We start from the raw sequence: 18,578 nt of genomic DNA on the forward strand, positions 1-18,578 counted from the left end.
TACAGTGACTCTATACGATTCCTAGAGGTTGAACAACGATCTCTGGTGTGTTCGACACAGCGGATCGATTTAATTTAGTTTAGGTAATGTAGACACACGAGGTTGAATTCTTTCTTATGTTTTGTTATTTACATCGGTGAAACAATTCTGTGTTGAAGGTTGAACCTAGGTTACCTTCGGTGTTGTTCGATTCTCGATTGTTAAGGGTGATGTTAGAGAGGGTGTGTTTCCAGCGTGTGTGTATTGTAACCCGGAACTTTGAACGCCTATTAAATAAACAGCTTGCGTACTGCCTCGTCAAGATGTGCCTTAGAAAAGAAATTAAAGTAGCCGCGTTCGACTCGGTGGGCGAGTTTGTGAAAACTTTAGCGTAACAGGGCTCATTGAGCGAATTATTTACCGTATCGAGGGACCCTATTCAGTCTATCTAGCTTACAGCCGTCGATGTTTGCGAATCTCGTGCAATTGTGCACAGTATCGGGGTCTCTATTGTACGTTCCCCTGGCAATGTATACGAATCGTGTGCATTTATATTCCGAGTACAATCTTGATACATCTGTAAGTGTCAGCAGTTCCGTCTTTTAAACTGCGAAGTTATGGTGTCCCAAAGGAAACTCTATCGACAGCTGCTTCGCGTTTAATATGATTACACGTGTACCCGTACTCACGCGTCTAATTGAATCAACTTGATTCCTCTTTGCCAAACAAAATTCGATTCGTCGATATTCGCAACAGGGGCCGCGCAGTGTTTTCATTGGGCAAAAATTCCAACCAGACTCGGTCGTTTAACTTCTGTAACTCGAAGGAAAAATATCGTGAAATTTTTCTTTACGTAAACCGAAAGAAATTTCTAGAGCGAGGTCGTTTAATCGTGACACCCCTTTGACTTGAAAAAAACATATCACTGGGATGAAATTTTTCTTTACTTAAACCGAAAGAAATTTCTAGAGCATCAGATGACGAAACAACCTATAAATTCGCAAAACTATCTATGGAATTGAATAACATTTTTAAGTAAAGTTACCAAACTTTAAATCCAGGATTCGACGAATACGAAAAAAATTAAATTTGCTCCGTGTTCAGAGTTGCGAAAGAACAATTTTTTATTTCACGATCGCAACGTTCCCGATCAAATTGCACACCCCTCGTTCAAGATCGTTGAAAAGATGGTATCTTGCAAAAATCGCTCGACAAGTGAAACATTGTACCCCGGATGGTAGTACGTTCGACGAATCCATAGCGTTGTTTAAAATTAAATTTAATGCGCATCGGACCGATTATCTACGATTAGTATCGAATCGTGTATGCTCACCGTGGCGTACCAACGACATACGATACAAGGATTTAAGTTGATCGGAGAGACCGTAATCCAGTCAATTAGACTCGAAGTGCGCGAGTAATTCCACTACGTGAACGAACATGACAAAACGATAATCACGATTAACGAGACGCGAAATATTGGCGGACTTCTACGATTATTCGATAACGGGTAAACGCGTTAAACAAGACTCCCTGTCGGCTAGTTTCGCTAGAGAAAATACACTCGCCTATGCTGACGCGAATAGAGGCAATTAACGGTCCGAGTGCAAAATCATGTAAGCGATCCTTGAGTAAACATCGAACCGAGTTTTCGAGGCTTTTGTTACGATCCGCGTGGTTGTACGAAGAAAGTGCATACATCGTAGTTTTCTCTACCGGGTGTCAACTTTCACTTTAATCGATACCGTCGAACTTTAACGAGCCACGATATACGTTTCTTTATAGTGTTTCACGGGAGAGTAACGTGAATGGTAGTCATCTGTACCGGGTGTCCACTTACGACTTAATGCCACGGATTTTAAACAGATCACGATATTACTTCTTTCGTGGTGTTTCACGAAGTCAAGAGGAAAGAAGTTTTTCACTTGTAGGCGTACTTTTAAGTAACTTTGAACTCGGTTCGTCTATTTTGATAGAGCGATGAGCTTATATCGAACAGTGAACATCTTTCGTGCACCGTGTCGAGAAGGAAAATTTCCTTCCATAGGCGTACCCTTGACATTAAACTCGCTTCGTCTCTTTTAACGAAACTTATAGAACAACGAGCTTATATCGAATAGTAGACACCTTTCGGACATCGTGTTGTTTCATCTAAGAAAATTAGACAAACCTTGAAATGACGTTCGAATATAAGTGAACGATCCGTAAGATTCTACGCAGGAAATATCTAATGTTTAGAAAAATTGATAATTCAGAGGTTATGTTCTGGAACGTTTAATGTTTCCGTACAATTGTATGTCAAAAATCGCTTCGAGGGCACGGTTGCAAGTTCACGGATCGACGTACGCGACAAATCGGCAACAGTAACGAAGATAACGAGGTGAAACGTGGTTGTATCGATCGTAAGTATAAATAATGGACCACCTTGTTCGGTGCGGCGCAATTCGGGAGAATAATCTGGAACGTATGTGGCCACTGAATGCGATATAAGGAGGAACGGTGAACCGCAGCCAATGTAAGTTTCATAACTGCGTCCACGGTCGCCTAACTGTTACGTTGTAGATCCACCAATCGGGAAATCCGGCAGTAAATTACGAGCGGGACGAGATTACGGTTAGTGGACGGCCATTATGCTCGTCGTGTCGTCGAGACGCCTCATTTACAGGAACTGCGCGTTTTCCGGCTAACGGATTACAATTACGAGGCCCTGAATCAGAGGGAGATCCTTTTTGCTCGTGGACATCGATATCCTTTTGGTCGTTGCGTGAAACTCGGCGAGATGCATCCAGCCATAATTAGAAAGGGGACGAAAAACTATCAGAGTGTCACGGGACGAAGTCATTAAAAAGTTGGATAAGAATGACGAAGCTCGTTAGGAAGCTTCTTTTTTTTTCTCTCTCCTTAAACGAGACCCAACCTACATCCGATCACTGTTCTTGTAAAAAATATTCCCCGACGCGTAATAAATCGTCTCGTACCTCGACGATAAACGTGTCCCGATCCACGGAATCGAATAACGAGAAATAGATTTTTAACCAACGAAACGGTGTACGTGCAGTTGGTGGTCTCGCGCTATAACTTCCTCTTACCGTGGGTCATGTTTTACCAGCACAGGTGAAACTACGCAAATCAGAGCGCATATACAACTCGGTAAGCTCCTACCGTAACTACTTCCTCTTACACTGGATTGTAGTTTACCATCGGGGACGAGACTCGCTTATTTTGTCAAAATAATTTTGCACAGATCCTGTATGTTTGTCGATTAATTAATTATACGAGCGAACGAGCCTCGTTCGGTGCTCTTAACAATCGTAACGTTTACAACGGACCACGGTTATAATGTTGTTTCGCGATAAACGCGATACGGATCTGATTTACGGATTGACCGTTTACGTTTACGACGGTAATGGGCGTTTCCTTTAGCGGACGATAACTAATGCCTTGAAAATTGCACCGAAAATAACGAACGGTTACGGTAATTGGTGTTAACGGGGTTAAAAGTAACGCGGTGATTAACGGCGGGCTTGTAAGCTCGCAATTAACGGGCTCGACGAAATAATGAAGTCCCCCGGAAATGGCACCCGTTCACCGACCGGGCTGCAAACGATCTGTCAACGAATACCAAACACCGCCGTGCAATAAAAACGAAGCAATAATCCGTGGGAACGGATCGCCTTGTCGCAATACCGACCAATTAAGACCTCGCAACGAAGCTCGCAAGATCGCTTCACAACGGTGTAACGATGTAACCGGGTGTATCCAAGATGGCTAATTTGAATCAATTCCTCGAAACTAAGTGTGATACTTTGTTCCTTTATAGCGGTTTATGGTCCCGAGTGGAAGCCATTTCATTAGAATAACCTTTTCTTTACCAAGGGAGAGCCTTGGTTACGCGGTTCCTTGAACAGCTTCGAACATATGGCGCAAGTTTCGAATCGAATCGTAATATTATACAAGCCGAAAAACTCGTGAATGTTTTAAAACATCTCGGGGACTCTCGAACGTTCCAAGAGTTCACCGATGTATCGGAATTTACCAATGCGAGAATTTTTCTCGAATAAAATCGTTAATCATCGAAAAGAATTATCTTGTTAATATATATCGACCGATTGGGAAGTTTTGATTCTTTCGAACGTTGTTTTTAAGTTTAACGTTACTCAACGAGCTTTTCGATATTTTCTAACGCAGCTCTGGCGATAATCGTCGGTTTCTCGTGAAAAAAATTTGCGCTCTTGTACGATAAAAATACTCTGCAATTGAAATTTCATTTTCAAAGATCCTTAAAATCCAATATCTCAACACTTCTGACGAAAGACTCCTTAGACATTCAAGACTTTCGAGACATTCAAGAGTTCCAAGACTTTCGAGACATTCAAGGGTTCCAAGACTTTCGAGACATTTCGAAGTTCCAGAAGTTTTTAAAGCTTTCGAGACAGTCGGAGGTTTTAAGAGTTTTCGGGGTATTCGAAAACTACCGGGTCCCGAATAATATTGAAAACGATTGAAAATTACCATATTCCCGGGATTACTTCCAAAATGAATAAAAAGTGTGCGTTCCAGAGTCACTAATTTAAAAAAGAAACCAAACTACTTGGATATGGATCTCGCATCAATAAATTGGACATAATCGAGACAACGTTACAGGACAAAAGTTATTACAATATTACCAAAAAAATTACAAATCTTGCAAAAAGGATCGAAGTTTTGCAATTACATCCATAAAAAGAATTTTATACTTCCATATTAAAACTTCTTACAAGACCATAAGGTATTCGATACGTATTAGATATTAGACAAAGATATCGAGACTGAAATTGCAAAGTTTATAAATTTATTTAAAAAGACCTTCGATCCTGACAACACGCGTTGCAATCGTTGAAATCTCCTTGAAAAGTACTCCGAACGTATCACTGACTCGGTATAAAAAAAAAAAAACTTAATTTTCAAAATGGGTAAACTTACTCGGTTTCGAAGATGTTCAACCGCACTGACTGAAAGTGGACACCTGCATACGAAACAAGTCATCCAAGACACTCGAATGCATTCGCGTTTGTCGTTCCGGTTGCATTCACCCTTTGAAAAGATTGTCGGTGGAATGATCGCCGATGAAACATCGCTGTGAATTTGTGCGTGGAGCAGTTAACGGGATCGATTTAAAGCACCGAGTCGCGAACATTGCCGCTTGTTTTATTACCTCGTTTCAATTAATTTAGAGCTACGGTCGGGTGCACACTTCGCGGAAAAATCACGCGACGAAATTGGAAATGGAAATTGGAAAGGCAACCACGCGGGTTCAATTATTCCTATCGCTTTTATTTCTTTTTTTTCTTTTTTTTTTTCTTTCTCTTTTTACGCACGCGTGTCCTGTACACTTTGAAAATACAATAGGACGCGAGTGACCATCGTGACGTACCACTAAACGTTCAACTATTTTCAAAATTAAATTCCTTGACGGTGATCGATACTGGCGTTTTATCGCGCGCGAAACAATGGGCTCGAAAACATTCGAAAAGTGAAATCTTTCTAATTTTCTCGAGTGTCGTCGATGTGGGAGTTCTCATTCTTTTCGATTTCGAAGAAACGTTGAATTCAATTTAATTGGATTTGAAAGAACACACTGTACGTAGATCATCGACGTCTACTCGGTGTATTATTAAATTTCACTTGTGAAAAAAAAAAAGTAACGTTAAAATCTCTAGAGAAAATACGATGGATAATATAATAATTATATACCCTCCTTTTCCTTGGCATATCCTCTCGCAATTTCTTTGAAACTGTATCAAATAACACACATCTTGATAGCCACGTCACTCACCGTGCTCAGACCACGCCCCCGGGGGTCTTTTTTAAGTTACCTAGCTATACATTTTTTATCAGAACCGATGTTGAAGTCTATCCGACGTTATCCTTTTCTAAAGTTTCAGTAATTAAGAACACCAGCTGCGTTACATTTTCTTGAATGTATAATAGTTTACGCATAATTTATCAAAGTCGTGTTTCTGTAAACTATTGTAACATCGAATCCGTAAAGCATTTCCTCGGCTCTTTGAAGAGTCTTGTAACGTACGAAACAACGATTATTTCATTATTATCGTCTTCAGAATTGTAATAGTCAATTTTCTCGATGAGAATTTCTTTACTGTGAAATCACAGTAATCGAATCGACAACGTTGCTCAATTAGGCACACTTCCTTCCAATACGTGCAACAATAATTTTCAACCGCCCAGAAACGAAATATTGTTAAAAGATTACGAACGACACACCGTCTTGAAATTATTTATGTTCTCTCTACCAGTGAATTGCACTGACTTGGACGATATCGTAACCTATTCGAAAATATTGCACCGGTCTCGACTCAGCTTCCTTTCCTTTAATTGGCAATAACGAAAACGTGGAAACCGCCGGCAGACAGGGGACAATAAAAATAAACAATAGAGCACGACTCGGTTGACGTTAAAAGGATCTGAAAACTAGCAACGACATCATCGACGCAACGCGTAACCACTTTTTCATCTTATCTGAAAAAGGAAATAAAAAATAAAATCTAAAAAAGAATTGGTTCCGAAAAAACGATTTATAAAAATACTTGGCGGCGGTCTATTGCGAACGATCTCGTTAAAATTGTTATTCCAAGGAATCCGTGGATTCAATCCACGTGGAAATTATTTCTTTCGTGCAACGAGCTTCATCTTTTCCCCGCGGAAAGTTTATAATTTTTACCGGGCGTCGTATGAACGAAGAAGTCGTCCCCGTGTTCCCTTAACTCCTTGGAAAGATGCTCCTACCAGTTATCAGAACGCATAAAAAGTTATAATTAAGAATTTCCCTATTTTTTTGTCCGTTTAACTTCGAGTATCGCGCAGTCCGGGATACGTTTGATTATTTTATTAATAAATTTAACAGAAGTTGCGGATGATACTTCCGAAATATCGGGACTGGAATTATTTGTATTATCGTCGATTAAACACGCTTGGATTATTACTGGAAAAAAAGAATTTGTCATTTATTAAACGCAGAATCGATGAATATTATTTACCACTGATTTACCCGACATTGATAAAAGTAGTGTTTCTTTTTATTTCCCGAATTGATAAAGGGAACTCTACTGTTAACCTCGTAGGTTGCTGGAAATGGTTGAGGCGATATCTCGGTCAGTATCGATTCCATCGAATATGTGTACAGCATGAAAAAGCTTCCAAATTTAATGTGGATGAACTTTTGTTACTTCCACTTCTACCGTAGACGCAGCAGTAAAGAAGATAGTGTACATAGATTCGAGTGGGGTTCGAATTTTAGTAAAACGCGCGCGTACACCGAGCAGTTTCGAAATCGATTTTCCGGAAAAGGAAAAGCCCGCAGGTAAAGACTCGGTTGTATGTTTTCGATTCACCCTCGAACGTAAAATCGTCTACTGTTCCTTTACACCGTACATCGTACGACACCTTGTAAAAGAAACATACCCCTAAATGGTGTGAAACGAAGACCAAGACCTTTCAAACCCGAAAAGATCACTTTCCATTACGAAATGGTAGCCGAATAGTGGTCGCGAATATTTCCGTGCATCGATTCGATTCGTCGCACACGAGATCGACGAGAACGATGAGAAACATTTCGCGAAAATATTCGATCCCCTCGCACGAGGGAAACTCGACGCGACAAGTTTCGCGAGCTTTCGGAAAATTTCAGCTTTGAGCACACGGAGATTGCCTCCTGTAAAACGTAAATACGGATACAGAGACGGTACGTAGGAAAGGCCACGGTGAGAGAAATTTGAAAAATTTCGAGGCGGAAAAGCGGCCACGATCGCGCGTGTACCGACGCCGCGTAGACGCGACCAGGGGGTAGAGAATTTTTCCGCGAAAATGGTGTGGAAAATATGGGATACGCCGGTAGGCAATATCGCGTGGCGTGGCAGCGTTTACCAATTTTCGAACAAACAAACCCGTGGAATTTAATTAGCTACAACCTCGTCAGCTTCCCGTGGAACGACGTAGCGAATTACGCTCCATCGTTCCCGTAGTTTCGAGATTAATAAACAATTGCGCGTCGTTGCGTCGGTGTCTTGACTCGTTGATTAAAGCGAAACTTTTTCTTTTTTTTTTTTACGTTTGTCTCGCGCACAAACCTTAATTTCGCGGAAACGCGTCCACCGTGGTCCCTCACGGTTTCTCGTATGAAAGAAAAAATAAAAAAAAAAAAACAAAAAAGGGTCGAGGGGTCGGGGGGAGGCAAAAGCGTAAAAAAGAAAAAATTCATTAGAGCAGGAGTGTATGTTCTTTATCCCGTAATTCCACCATAACCGGACGATTTACTTTGCTCGAGAGACGTTTCTTTCACGTGGCGGTCGGTCTCGCGTTCTTTCCTGGACAGAGCTCGAATTCTCGACAACGCACGAGACCGGGGGGGAGGGAAGGGGGTAGAGGGAAAATTTATTCCGGCTGGCACGTCATCGGGTTTAATTGGCGATAGCGATGGGCTCAAATCGAATTTCAAACGCTCTTCGAATATTTCCTGGAGCGTCGAATTCCTCTTCGTGCGCTCCATTTTTTTTCTTCTTTTTTTTCCTCTCCCCCCGGTTCCAACGGATTCAAATTTTTCGCGAAAAATATGCCCGACGAAATACGTCGGAACGAGTCGAAAAATCTACGCACACCTTGACCCGATGATCGAACCCGAAATATCGTAGGAAAGGGTACACCGCGAACCTCTCAGGTATGGCTTCCTGCGTAACCGGTCGTCCTGTGGCCGTTAGCTAACCATAATTGCAAACCGATAATCAATAGGCTCGAGACTCATGCACTGACTAATGATAGGAGAATTATACCGCGTCCAATCTTGCACAAAATACGGAACGCTCGAATTACGAGTTCAATTATCCGGGAGGAAGTAGCTCCGGAAGGACAATTGAGGTTAGATTGTATAAACTTTGATTATTTTGTAGATTCGAGTGGGTAGATCGTGACGCGAGGACGCGGTACGGGATCGGTGAGCGTAACCTCGATACTTGCTCGCGAACCTCGTTCGTTGAATCCCACAACGACGAGTGGAGGGGATGGTTGCGTGGCAACAAGTGAAAGTGAAAGTGGAGGGGGCCCACGAGAGAACACTAGCCAATGGACGACGGTGATTGGACGAATCGAAGACCAAGTGCGACTATCGAGGTCTTGTTTTGTTTACGGAGACATATTTCATATTTTTTACGAATCTTTTACGTCCTAATTAGCCTAGAATCATTGTTACTGACTTAAGTACAGAGCCGCAGAATTAATTAGAATTGAAGAAGTATCTTCTACAAGTTATTACTGTTACGTGTACAAAAGAATTCTTGTGTATTGAAAAAAATAAATAAATGTTATTTGTACAGGAATTCTCTATATTTATTCCATCATCCTTTCGAAACATAACAGAATATCTCATCATTTTTTGTAATATTACACAATTCGTATTGTGCACTTTCGATTATTAAATATCATTCACGAAATTTTGATATCAATCAATCGAAATTAACGGGTTAAACTGCGTATTCGTTGCATTTCCAACGAATGGTTTTTTTCTATCGAAAAATTTATGATTCTATCCGAAGTGGGTAGAGTATAGAACACACATCGACGAAGGAGGATTCATTCTGTAAAAATAGTTTCGACGAGCTGCCGAAAAGATAGGGAAAACTCCTAAATAGATTCCCCGCTTCGATCGAATACTTTGAACTCTCGTTGAGATCACCGGTAACTAGTGCTGAACTGAAAAACATTTACCCGAACCTCGTGCTTGCCCGTTTGAACGACTTACGAGACACAAAGGCTCAAACTTTAAGAAGGGCACTCGACACGAATACGGAAAATGAGACTGGAAATATGATTTGTAGCTTTCGTGTACAAGCTTATCGCAAACGAATGTCAGAGCGAGGCTTTCAACTAGATTGTGTTAGTCGAGGAAATGAAATGACGTTAATGTTCAGTAAGCAATGAATCTGCCGTGCTTCTTTCAAACGTGCCCGGCCTCTGACATGCAAATTCGGCAAATATCTTTTCACTCTCCTTAATTAACAAACACAAAGTGCTTGCTTCCGGTAATATTCCGCATTCTCAGCAGTAGCTCGGATGCTCTATCGTAAATGTTGTAATCAACGTAGTCGTTCGTTTTGCGCCCCAGAATTCGTTGTTTCCGTTATAACATTTTCAACCACTTGTTCCTGATCTTCAAACACACGGCAAACGGTATCAATTAGGAACGCGCGAACGAACAACAAGCGACAATCAACGTTGTTAAGGAAACCATTTAACTCTTTGCGTTACGATATAATAACGTTTCTCTATATACATACCATTTACATGAAAAGAGGTTAATAATTCACGTATCGACAACTTGCAACGCGCGTATACTTCAATGGTACAGAAACTATTTATTGGCCATATTTCCAAGTCGAGATGACATTACAGAAAATCAAGGTACACAAAATCTCAAGTATACGTACACGTACATGAACATATGATACTCAATTTTGCAACCTGATAATATTTAAAACACCCCGGTAAACGTAATACGATGTCCCGCGTTGTTTGTATCTAAAAATAATTTAACTTCTAACGACACTCGGCGCCTATCGGTTATCGTTGTTAATTTCGCTCGTAAATCGCGTTATTGATCCACGATCCAACATCGTGACTGCGAGTTTGGCGAAACAAACATTCAACGCGTCACCGTGCAGTTCTACGGGAAGTAACGATGTCCTTCCGGCAGCCGGGGTCAATGGTAACACGACTTGTTTCCTCGCACGAGGATCATTTGTCTGAATTACCCCTAATCGAAAGTTCACGCGCGACGAATGTTTACGAACGTCCAGCTCCCCGTTCGTATCCACGGGATATCCCCTCCCCTCCCCTCGTCGGACGGTTTAAAAATTAAACCGGCCGAGCGGAGTCACCGGCTAAACGACCCGCCCCGTTTAATTGATATTAATGAATGCGTCGTGGAAAACCGCGAAGAAAACAACGAACGCGACCGAATCGCGAGCACTGATTGCACCCGGCTTGAAAAAACGGTCTCCATTTTTATCATTCTCCATCCTCCCCTCTCCGATACCGTACACTCTTTATCAGCAACCCCCACCTCACCCCCGTTGAGCCAACCATTTTCTTCTCGGTTCCCTTTCGCGCCCGTGTCATTTCCTTCGCGCTTTTTCCTCTCATTTATTCGAACCCGCGTATCCGGTGAGCCCTTTCCAACCGTCGTCTTTTTCCTCCCCACCCAGGCTTTCCCCCGTAACTTTTTCCCGGCTTACATCCTCATCCCGCCCCCTCCACCGCCCCCACCACTGTCCAGGTTCCTCGTTTTTTGCCCGACCGCTTCTGTTTCTTCCCGTCGCGGTCCGGTCCCTTCTTTTCCTCTTTTTTTTCCATCGATGTGCACCTACCCCCACTCCTTCGTCCACGGTACTCCCCTCCGCTCTCCCTCTTTTCCGCCCTCTTTCTTTCCATTGTTTCTTTATCGTCGGTCGGTACCCCGACTTCTTCTGCCCGCTGCCAATTAACAATAGCAAGTGCCGTGAGAGGACCTCCCTGCTAATTTGCTCTGGATTTAACTGCAGCGCACTTTAGAAAGCGAAAAAGCTCCCCTCTCTCCTCTCTTTCTCTCTTTCTCTCTCTCTCTCTCTTCCTCGCGTGTACACGCGCGCGCGCGCGCACGTGCACACATTCTCTCGTTTTTCTCTCGTTTTTACCTTTTTCCGCAATGAGCCATGGCACACGCTCGTGACGGTATAAAGATACTGCCAGGGTTCTCTCTTTCTCTCTCTCCCTCTCTTTCTTTCTCTCTCCATCACGGTGAGAGAGAGTCTAATCTCGACGTTTTCGCTCTCGCGTTCCCATTTATTCGGTACCCCCGTTATCGCAACGCTCGTCTCTCGAGGCAACCGGTGCTTGTTTTCTATATACGGCGGATATTATGCACCGAATCAGGAAAGTCGAAAGAACCCGCGCGCCTTTGATGGGCCGTGGCTGCGAGGATTCGTTCGAGAGTAATACTTTGGAACGCGAACGAAAAATCGTCCGACGCTGCTGGAACGAACCCAGGAATCATACTGATGGTGATTGTTGGGAATGGAATCGTTCTCGTTGATCGCGAGCCTCGGTTAGCTCGCGTAAGCCTTTGATTTACTGTAATTCCGGCTTCCGAGAGACGAGATCGAGACCACAGCTTCGGGGGGGCAGCCAGAGATTTTTAACCAGAGCGAGAGCGACGGGGCGGAGCCACCGCTACCGAGACTCGCATTACACGCGCTCAATTGGACCGCGCTTCGAGGTGACGCAAACCGAGGTGTGCGTCGACCGACGATGAGAAATAACTTTTTTACGCGAAGATAAATTTGGAAATGAAAAATACCAGATAGGTCAAGTTTTGTACACGAAGATAAATTTGTAAATAAAAGTACCAGATGTGTCAAGTTTTGTACACGAAGATAAATTTGTAAATACCAGATGTGTCAAGTTTTGTACACGAAAATAAATTTGTAAATAAAAGTACCAGATGTGTCAAGTTTTGTACACGAAGATAAATTTGTAAATAAAAGTACCAGATGTGTCATGTTTTGTACACGAAGATAAATTTGTAAATACCAGATGTGTCAAGTTTTGTACACGAAGATAAATTTGTAAATACCAGATGTATCAATTTTTGTATACGAAGATAAATTTGTAAATGGAAGCACCAGAAATTGATTATCTAAATTAACGTTAAAACTACCCTTTAATCTGTTTCACATTTCTTGAAATCGAATGATTATTAACGAAGCTTTTGCCGAAATATTCGGTGACAATTATGGAGATAAAGAAGTTATATTCGTAAATTAATTTCCCTCTAATACAACTAGAAATATATTCACCGTCGTTGGTTCCAATGTTAACCCACTTACTAAAGAATAAATTATCGTACAAACGAGAGTACTCGATTTGAAAAAATAACACGACTGAGAACGTGCACCGCTTAAGGTACTTTGTTTAAATACTAAGCAACCTTAATACGCGATATGCCGCAAAAAAACAAGCAGATACATATTCAAACGGTGTTATTCCTTTTTCTAGATACAATACATATTCATGTATAGAAAGAAGTAATTGAAGTGGTGACCGTAACTCGGACGACCCGCATATTTTAAATGATCGCGTCAAAGGATTCTTCGAGGGACGTTGAAACTTATTAAATCGTCCGAGTCCTGCAGATTAAGACGCCGATAATTATCGACTGGCACGCTTTCAAAGATGCCCATCGACGTTACTTACAAATGTTATTATCGGTTATTAATAAATCTTCGTTATTTCGCTCTCGGGTATAAAATGAAACTGTGGATATTCGATGCAAACTTTCCGATATTTCGCTACAGAGAAAAAGGTTTCCCGATCTCCAATTCCCCTCGGTTCTATCTTTTTGTTTCGCTGAGAAATAGAGTGTTATTGACTCCTTCGCTGATCCTAGTGGTTCTCTCTCTCCACGGAAATCGTTTACGAAGGGAAAAGAAAAAAAAATGTCAGATGCGCACCACGGCAAGACGACTTAAGATCGCAGAGTGTACGAACAATTAACCGGAGAGAAACTTACAGGGGAAAGGGGAGGGAGGAGTGAGGGGGAAGGAAAAAAGCGAAAGAACAAGCGAGAGTCTGTCTCGACGCGAAATGAAGCGGTGTACTCTGCCATCTACGATTTCGCGAATCGTGCTCTCGTCGTGCCGGGGGCCAGAGTACATTCTCACCGAGCGAGATGTACCTTTAAACGGGTACACGTGTCGTTAACGTGGCTAATTTCCTTGTTTCCAAATTTACTTCTCGTTCACAAACAGATGTGTACGAGAGATCGTACCAAAAGACTGTGTCGACTCGAGGCAACGCGAAATAGAAAGCTCGAGTAACTTCCACTACATCCCTGGATTACTGAAACGATTTTTTTCCGGATAATTGAAAAAGAAATTATTCTCGCTGCTTCTGTTTATTCGGCGCGAATCGATTCACCTCGTCGACTACTCAAGGCAGAAACGATACAGTTGGAGAATATCGATTAATGAAATTTTTAATTTTCATATTTGTAAATTTACTTCCGCGAATGTATTATCAATCGATTGGCGAGATTCTCCCGATGAAAACGAGTCCAAACTCGGCCCCGTTCGGACGATTTTCGATTACTCAAAATTGTAAGTTTTTTCCAAAATTTCCCAAATACCGTCAAATGAAAAGTAACCCGACCAGGGTCGTGTTTGGACTCATTCTCATCGGGAGAATCTCGCCGATCGATCGATGACGTTCTCGCGAAGATATTGTCAAAAATGGAAATTTTCGTGCAATCGCGACGAACCCCCGTCAAAGTTCGTAAAAGTCGACAGTTAGATACTTCGTTCGCGATTCAGCCAGTCGTGGCGTCGAGGACATTTTAGTTTTCACTGAATTTTAAACGAGCTGAAGACCGTTCGAGCGACATCTGTGTAACGAGATAATCTTTCGATGAACCAATTTAGAAATGGGTCGCAAATTACGTTTTCGCGCTTGTTCGCTTCGCAGGAAACTCATAATCCCAATTCCATCCGAAGTTCCGAAAGTTTCAAAAGTACTCGAACGCGTCTGTACGCGTTCTCGTGAAATTACTTGGCTGGAACACCGGGCAACATCGATATTCCGAAAACGTTTTCGTCCGAAGCACCCGATTTATCACTGCGCGAGCCCGGTGGAATTTTTTAAAAAATATTCCCGTTCAAAAGGAACCTCGCGATCGACGGTCAACGTTTCTCGTTCGCGCAACTATCTCGACGAGCTCGCCGGCACAAAAGATAAGCTTAATTGGAGTTCATGAATAATTAAATCGTTTTACATTTTACATTCAAGAAGTGCACGGGACTGTCCTTCGCGTAACTGTAATACGATCGCTGCTCGTAGAGATTTTATTCGAGTTGTACGGATGAATTTCGAACGGCGAGAAATCTTTTCTCGATCGAAATGCTTTTCGGTAACCGGAGTCACCGATGAAATTTGATGGTGTTATCGAAGGACCAGCTGCAACGTGACTCGCCAAGTCTACTCGTGTCTCAGGATTTACGTGAGCCGCATTTGAGATAAATTCGATATCATTTCTGCAATTTCACCTGAATGGACCCGAGAACTGTTTCGGAGTAGGTCGCGCGAGATTGTTTGACGTATTGTTAAATCTGGGAACTCCTTCATGGAACTGAACAACTTCTAGCCCTCGGTCAACTTCTTCTTATTATTTTCGAGTTTTTCTTAACGGTACCGATGTGTACCATATCGTTCCGTTGTTCGAGAAACAACGCAACGAGAATCGTCGAACATTTAATTTCCAGACGATCGTTTCAACAACTTCGAGAGAAAGACGGACGTAATTAATTTTAGATAAGTAAGGTACACAAAAGAGATCACTCCTGGACCGATACTCCTATCTCTCGTCGTAGTCACATTTTAATTACCACCCGTTATCTAAACTTTCGTCTTTGTTAACCTTTTCCCTGTCCAAAGTTGAAAAGATAATTTTCGCGACATTTTACACACCATTGTGTGTACGAGATATAACAGCCCCGAACGGTGATTTAAATTTTAACGAAATGAGCAACGTTTCTCACTTTCGAGTATTCCATTCTGAAACCAACTGTTTTCGATGTAAGGTGCATCCGAGTCCCCGACGAAAGATATTAAATCACCGAGATGAAATAAAAACACTGCACTTTATCGCCGAATGTTTACTTTAGTTCCTCGTTCGAAAACAATATACGAGGAAATCTACTCGGTCGTCGTGTATCAATAACGTTTACAGCCGAATGTTTGGTCTTCAGTTTGACGCTGTTTGTACCGGCGTGGAACCACAAAAAAAGCCGAGAAAAGAGCAATAAAATTCAAACTACAGCACTCGGTAAGCGAATGGCCACAGCCCGGTGGTTTATGTACTGCAACGTAGAATCGCCTAACTTATTCGTGGCTTCCGACCAGCCGCTAGCTAGGTGTACTAGGGTAAACTTTATTATTTATTTTTCCGTGTTCCCGCGACCTCTTCAAATATCTACGATTCCTGCGGAAAAGGTGGAGCTAATGCGTCTGTATGCACCCAAGATGCACTTTTATTACCAAGGGGGACAATTTGTACGCAGACAAGTTTCGCAAAAGAAATCTGAATCTTCGTGAAAAGTGACGATTATCGATCACGAATGCATACGTTTGAGATTAGGTTTGGAAAAAGCGATTCAACTATCATTGTTCAACAATATCTGCACCAGGATTGAAACCGCTTGTCGAATTTTCCTGCACTCGAATATTCGAACGACGATTCGAATATTCCACGAATATAATTCGAACGTTGTTTGAATACTCGAGTGTTGATAATTTGTATCTAACTTTTAAAAACATCGTAGAAATAAACTTCAAGTTAAATCGAAATCGAGTATAACCTCTTTCTCTTTTCGCGAGAACGTTCAACGCACACCGTACACTAGTGTCCCGTTTAAACGAATATATAAATAATTCGACTATGAAAGTATGATTCCTTCGATTTATCGAATTCGAAAGAATACTCAATTAACTGATGAATACTGAATACTCATTACTACTAATTATAGTTTTACTCTTCCCGTGTTGTATCGTGAGAAATGTACTACTTCGTCGAACGAATGTTTCACTTCTGATAAATACCTTGTATCTTCCATAGCCCACGTGACATCCAATATGGCGAACGTAGAAGCGTCGCGTCCAATGCATTCTAGATTACTTTTTCCTCAATTAGGATTTTACACGGTGATCCTACTCTGTGCACTGGATTGGAGCTGTGTGCACGATGCACCAATAACCCTAATGTATTCAACTGTTCGTACCGCTATCCGAGACTACGAACGCCAAAGATCATCAGAGAAGGTGTACCATTAACTCGCATTAAACTCGAGATTAGAATTAGAAATTAGAAGGTCTCAAGGTTTCGAGTAGTTGAACTTAATTGTTTAACTTAAATCTTCTACGTCTTAAGCGAGTACCCACCTAGCTGGGTGTTCTCAGTTTCGTCTTCGTGTACATTAGGCTAATCAGCCGTGTTTAACGCATGAATATTCATGTAAGATCATACGTAGACAATGTTTGGCGACACGCGTGAACTTCGCGTATCGGCCCGATAAATCTTACACGACGAAATTATCGGGATCCGTTTAATTAGAATGGTTCAATTTGCAGCACGATGCGTTGCAGGTGCAATCGGTGTGTTGAATCCACCTCGAAGCTCGACGAGCACGGTCATCGATTGGTTCTTCTTTTTTTTCTTTTTTTTTTTCTTTTTTCGCCTCCGCGGGATTGAATTTTCAAGGTGATCGGATAATCGAAGAACGAGACAACTAAAATAATAGACAATCGAGAAAGGTGACGAGACAATTTCAGAACGATCGAGCGCGCGAAACACCACGAAGATGTTTTTTGGTGATAAATTTTCGAAAAAATCGCTCCGCGGCGATTTAAATCGGACCGTTATCGCGGGTAACAAAGGTTGCGTAAAAATAATAGACGAAGAACTATATAAACGAGCAACGGCAGCTGGAGGCTTCAATTACATTCTCCAGCGAGACAATGCGGCAATATATCCAACTCACCGCATAAAAAGGATGCCTTCTCAGACATAAAAATTGCGGCTTTCAGCGAGCCTCATCTATCTCCTAGTTTTAAATATTACCGAACATTTACAAGCACGGCCTCGACTACCAAATTTTTGCGATCGTGTTGACGCATCATTGACAAGGATTATTTATTAAATCGTCACGTGAGTTTGCAACGTTTATTTTTCTATCATGGTAATATATTAACGCTATCGACAGTGAAGGTATTATTATTCTTATCGGATCGCACACACGTATCTTCGAGTTTAGATGTGGAAAGGGTAAATTAATCTACGAGCATTAATCGTCTATTTTGATAGTTGTCCACGAATATTGTAACCAAAGACACTGTTAATCGAGTGATTCTTAAAAAAAGTTTGAAACAAATCGACCCTTTCTGTAGTTTTAGTGTTAATCTTTCTTCAAATATCTACAAACACATGATTTTTATATGTTTAGTATTTGCGACACATCTCGTGGTAACAAACTCCTCGATTTCAGATTGAAATGTCTCTTTTGAAAATAGATTAATATTGTTATTAAGAAACCACTTTCTGCACGAGCTGACAAAACACCTTCGTGTGCGACACAAATGTTACTTCGCTGCATTTGTTGTCGTACTCCGTTTCCGGAACACGTACAAGATGAGATCACGAAAATGGACACGTATTATCGGATATTAAATATAAAATTCTCGTAACGTCACGAGCCGTGCCTTTCGAGTACCTTTCGCAGACTGAATTGAAGCACAACAATTTCGTCAGCCGAGTCCTTGTAGCTTCGAGTGTTTACGAATCGTATTCCGAGAACTATAAACACACCGTGACTCGAACTTACGACTCAATATATCCCCCCGGGCTACATTCAGCCATTCGTGACACGGAAAATTTAATTTTACGAATAATGTTTCAATTCTCTTCAAAAATCGTGTATCATAGATCGACGAGTCGTAAGATCTGAACTGTAAAGGTAAATTCTCGGCTT

General features: G+C 41.7%; 1 protein-coding gene across 1 annotated transcript in view; it reads right to left on the reverse strand.

Annotated features, from left to right (window-relative positions):
• Window positions 1–18,578, reverse strand: part of LOC143149119 (uncharacterized) — an 88,381-nt gene that overhangs the window by 24,532 nt on the left and 45,271 nt on the right. The gene's annotated exons all lie outside the window — the stretch shown is intronic.

Source organism: Ptiloglossa arizonensis, chromosome 7 (genome assembly GCF_051014685.1).
Source record: "Ptiloglossa arizonensis isolate GNS036 chromosome 7, iyPtiAriz1_principal, whole genome shotgun sequence".
In the NCBI taxonomy this organism is placed as follows: domain Eukaryota; kingdom Metazoa; phylum Arthropoda; class Insecta; order Hymenoptera; family Colletidae; genus Ptiloglossa; species Ptiloglossa arizonensis.